We start from the raw sequence: 5964 nt of genomic DNA, 5'->3' as shown, positions 1-5964 counted from the left end.
CAGCCTTAGCTTCGCAGGCTGAGTCAGGGGCTAGTTATGCTGTTTCCTTGGCTTTCCTTTATTCTTTTGCTTATCTTTATCTTGTTCCTATTAGGTTTCTTAGCACGCAAGTATCCTTTCCGTTGAGCGTTGCGCTTTTAATTTTCGCGACTTTTCTTACCCATTTTGTTTCAAGACTCCTAGTATATTATCCTCTTCTCTATTATGTATTTATTTTGCTGCTTAGAGGTCCGTAACACCACACTACCCCTGTTCTACAACTTAAGCATAAAACTCTGCATAGTAGGGTGTTACAGCAAATATCACAAAATTTAAAACTTTTAAATGAAGTTGGAAGGTAAACAACATTTAAAGATTCTAATCTTTGAACAACCTAACTTAATAGCTAACATTATAGATTAAAATAAAAGTAAAGGGAAAGTATAACGGGACCTGGTTGTCAGGAGCATGCCATGAAGAAAAAGAAATGTAGCAGAAAATCTCCATTTCTTCTATGTGCCTCTCTTCAATTGGCTTCTTGATTACTCCTTTGCTTATCTAAAACTTTGGTATGCCTCAACATAAATACAGAGAAAGAAAAAAGCTACTAATTTATCATTTAACCCCAACAAACAATATTACAAAAAAAAAATGTTTCAATTGCAAGGAATATAACAATGTAATGATGTTTCAATTTTTTTTTCAGCCGGACAGAGTTAAGAAATATTTTAGAAATAGTAACGCCACTCTCAAGTTAAAAGAATATAAAATTACTATTACAAAAAAAAAATAAAATAGAAAGAAAGCTATTAACCAATCAATCAAATGCTGACTTCAAAAAGAAAGGAAGAAGACCGAATATAGGTTGCGTAGAGGAGGTGGCAGTACCAGTGTGAATCGTTATGAGGAAGATGGGTTCTTGTTCCAATGGTAGAGCAACATCGTCATCTGAAGAAGAAGAGTAATCGACCAGCGACATTTTGCAGTGACCTCTTTTAGTCTCTGCTGCTACTGTCGTTGAAAGCTCAGCGACCATGTACATCCCTTGAACATCAAATCTGTTCTTTCCGCCGTTAGATCTCATCGTTGTGTTCTTGTGCTGCTGCTGTGCTCTCATCGCTGCATGTGTTTTCTGAGGCCGCCGATCAGTTTTTTCCACCGATCTGCTCCGCTTCATCAATCAATCCACACAAATGATAGGGAGAGCAAGAGTAAGGAGAAGAAATAATATATTGGGTAAAGGTGAGAGGATAACTTGTGACAGAATGGTAATAACGTATGGAAAAATGATGCTGAGTAAATTTAAATTTTGAGGGACAAATTTGAAAAACAAATCAGATGGTTGGATGGAATGGGAAAGAGCAAGAGTGAGGAGAAGAACTGAAAAAAATTGAGAAAAAGTCATCTCTGATAATTCTGTAAGGGGTAAAAATGAATCTCTATTTTGAATTCAAATTTCAAAAATGAAAGTTAGCAGTATAAAACAATCAAGAAAAACCAACTTACTGAAAAAATGCAATAAAAAATGATAAAATATGTCCATAAAAATAATGGTTAAAAAAAAAGACAAATATTAAGAAGATATAATGGCAATGGTATAACCATGGTGAGCCATGAATCAATGTATGTCATGTAAATGAACAGTGCATCCATAATTCTGCTTTATGATAAGCTGAAATTCTAATAACTTAAAACTCTCTATTAGAAGAATAATATTAGAGTTAATATTAGATATTAGATATTAGATATTAGATTAGATTGTTGTTGTTAACATTTATAACAAACTAACCTAAACAAGAGAAATCTCTCTAGTTTGCACATGTTTCTCAACTATTTAGATTTTAATAATAAAAAAAACCATGTTATTCTGCTGGTCTCCTAAATTATGAACATGCACGTATGGTCATGCTCAGAGTCAAATGAATCAAAGAGTGTTTTCTTTAAGGATCCCGCTAGGGAGACAATGAAATATGCATACAATGTTTACAATGGGCTTTTTATTAGGCCCAAATTAAAATTAAAGCTGAAAATTAACCCTAATTCTATTATGGCTGTTTACTTTAATACACTACCAGGTTTTTGCTATTTCCACTTTTTTCCCAAATCTCCAATCCCTTTTGTTACGTTATTTCTCCTCTCCCCACTCAAACCCTCCCAATTCGTTACAGAGCCCCTTGACGACACTAGAATCCTGAGCCCCGCAACCTGCAACCGAGGAAGGTCACAGGTGAACGCAAGCAACCTGTGCGTTGCCCTCAAGCTCGGCGCCGTCGCTGAACATCTGGCCTTCACTGCAACCCAGTCGTCAGGCGAGACGCCGCCGATCAGAACTGCCGCCAGGGTACTGGATGTTTGGTGTTCATGATAGATTTTTGGTGTTCATGATAGATTTTTTTGCCCCTTTAATTAGATGAAAATTGTAGTAGGTAATCAAATTGTTGGTTTCACATTCACATGTATCCATGCTTATTATAGCTTTTATTTTATTTAGATGTTTTTTTTTTTGTTAATTCTTTCATGGTTTGTATTTTTTTTTGTAAAATAATGCATGTATGATACGAATACTGGCTTCTGATATGAGATATCAAATACTAATTTTAAATGATATAGGTACTACTTACTAGTTACCAACAGCATCCAATATTAAACAGTACAAGGTAGTGAGACCAATATTAATGCACCAATCTCCAAAAATGAATAAATATTGCTGAAGGAAGTGCCTAATAGATGATTACGTGAGCAATATTTTTCAAAGAATTTCAATATGTTTGGCTAAGCAAGTTTCTGCCATTTCCAGGTTTACTATATAATAACAGGTTTAAGTGTTTAATTGTATGGAGTTAGAAAAATCAGATGTTGATGGATTCAGTTTTAATTTTGGACTCAGCTACTCTTAATCCAGTTATGGTAGTATATATGTCATTATATTTTGGCTTTATTTAAACATGTAAAGCTTCGAGCCCATTTTGTAATTTTAGAGTTCAGACCATACTTGCACAAATATAACAATAACCCCACTTAACTCAGTTTGCTACCCTTAGTTACGTCACAACGCAAGCCAAAATCTAAGCCATAAAATACCAAGCCTTTTTGCTGTCCTATATTAGTCGAAGTCTAAACGCCTATAAAGCAACACAACAACAAAATATTGACTGGATTAGCTAAATATTGACTGGATTCTTTAAATGTTATATTGTCGTTTATCTATCTTGTTTATTGGTTATTAATTTAAAAACATATTGCAATGTATTGCAGGTGTCAGCGGCGTGACATCAGATTGGTTTTTATTTTTTCTCCTGTGCAATTAGAGGGACGTAACCGTGGATCCTATATAACTATTGTTAAGTTGTTGTGATTATGTTTTTTTAGATTCTCTTAGGCATAATGATTGAAAGTGAAAGTTACCATCTAGAGAGCTATCATGACATTTTTTAATTATGAATGTATTCAAGGATACATGTTTTTCATTTTTCTATTTTGAATGAGTTGAATTGGTGAAGCATTGCCCTCATGATATTTGATCCTGGGACTAGTTAGTTTGATTCATTTTGAACAGATGTAACAGTGAGCTAATGGATGAATGTGAAACCTGACAATCCCTTGTTCTATGATAATAAACATCTGATTATATGAGAAAAATGAACATCTAAAATCAAGCAGAAATGAACATCCAGATTGACTCTGAAAATACCGTAGCGTTATTTTTTTTCCTATCACGACCAGATACCCACTAAATTAACGTGTTAATGAAAAAGCTTTTGCAAACCACGATAGTCAGTTAAGTCATAAATAACATTCATCACATAGAAATAGAGAGCCAATAATAACCATCCGCATTCACAAGTAAATTGAACATCTGATCGCCTACAGAAATGAACATCTCACGTGTCTGTTTGAAGATAACCATGTAGCCAAAATTCATCTCTTCACTTTCAACCTCAGTAACATTCAATAGTGGCATGACCTATAATCACGAAATAAACACTCAAAATAATGAAAATTATGTAGATAAACAATTAATAAATGAGATGCAAAAAAATCCTCTCTAAACTCCATAGAGAAAGATACACAAATATAACTGAACCACATCATCCTATCCATATTAACTTGGAAAAAAATGCATCAACATCACCTATTGATAGTAACTAAATTACTTATTTTATTTTACCTATTATATAAGCATTTTAACTACTCCTATTTTCTGTGCTACATCACACTGTGTACCACTGATATCAAAAGGCAACACATACAATCACCATGCACTTATTTCATTACTCAGTTGCATTGTTAATGCATAGGCTATCTATCATGTATACTCATACATATATTCCTAATATAAACATGCATGCTTCTTTTTATTCTATTTAATTTATATTTTCAGCAAAACTCTTAACAATAATAATGCAGTTAGTTCTATTTTATATTATTTTAAAATATACTACACTAATAAGATTCATGCAGGTCTTTAGGCATTAAGCATATCATGGGTGATTACTTATCAACTAGCCACTTATAGCATATATTTCCAATTGTGAAGTGAGTTGTGACCAAATTTATTTGTTTTTGCATGGCATAGAGGCATAAGGATTGGAATTTAAAATAATCTAATGGCAACCATGTGAAATGTTTAAAACATACATGAATAGCTAGTTTCATTCAATTCATTTAACTAAACATGATATGCACTTCTTAAATTACACTAATCAAATGACCAAATTTAAAATTTTAAACCAATTGGTGTTTAAACAAAACTAATAATCAAGTGTCATGTCAAAACTCAATCTAAACATCATTAAAAATAGCATAACATTACACAATTCTAAATTATAATGCCTAAAGATAACAAAATTTAAGACAAATGCTGGCCAAACATAAGAATTAAACAAAAAGTTTCACTTAGGCATTTCATCGAGCACATGGTGTGCACAATATGTAAACAGGGATTTTAAACTCAATTTAAACAGCAATCAATCCAGAAAAATCGGCCATCAAACATTTTGGAATTCAAAAAGTATCAATCCATTAATCTAAGCCTAATCTAAACACTAAAAGCAGAATTAAAAATTAGTTAAAATAAATAAACGAAAGAACACAGACAGGAGGAAGCATGGAACCTGCGTTGGTGAAAGGGGAAGAATGAAAAGAGAGGGGTAGCAGAGGCGGTGTTGCAGCGGCACAGAGCTCAACCACCGCTGGGTTGCACTGAGGTTTCTTGCTGGGATTGGGCTTTGCACAGAGACCAGGGGTAACGTACAGGGAATTGAGGAGAAATGGAAAAAGAGGGAAGAAAAAGAGAAGAGAGGAAAGAGAGAGGGGGTAGGCAACTGTGGTTGTCGGTGGTGATAGCGGTGGTGTCGGACGGAGGGCTGAAGCGACGAGATTCTCGGATTAATCGAGAGAATGGAGGTCCCGCCGTTTTGAGGGAGGGAGTTCGTTGTTCTGATTCTATAATTGACGGTAATCCTAATTTGTTTTAAATTTCAAATTAGAAAGAAATCAAAATTAATTAATTATCCATAATTTAATTTTAATTTCAATTAAACTCCATTATATGTATTGTACAATAAGAATATTGGCTCCTCATACTTTCCCTTTCTTTAATTTCACCTCCTGCAATGGTTCCAGAGAAAACTTTTACTCTATGGATTGTGATTTGGCTCCTTCAAATCGGAAAATGCTATTTTTTTATATTTACCGAAAAGTTTATAATATGTGGCAAATTGATTCTTTTCTTTTTCATGTTTGGATCACGTTCTCTGTTTTGTATTCATACTATATATTTTCATTATGTAGCTTAATATCGAAATACCTAGTTTACCATAAAGAAAAATATAACAACGAATGTCATATAAAGGTCGTTAATTACTGATCTTATTTTTTTCAAAAGTGAATATCAGAGAATAATAAAATAAATAAATTAAATTATAGTTAACTTTATATTATTCATCACTAATTCTTCAATATCATTTTTTTAAGATATTTTGA

This window comes from Arachis ipaensis, chromosome B07, assembly GCF_000816755.2.
Source record: "Arachis ipaensis cultivar K30076 chromosome B07, Araip1.1, whole genome shotgun sequence".
NCBI classification, from domain to species: Eukaryota; Viridiplantae; Streptophyta; class Magnoliopsida; order Fabales; family Fabaceae; genus Arachis; species Arachis ipaensis.
Note: the sequence above shows the minus strand (reverse complement) of the source record.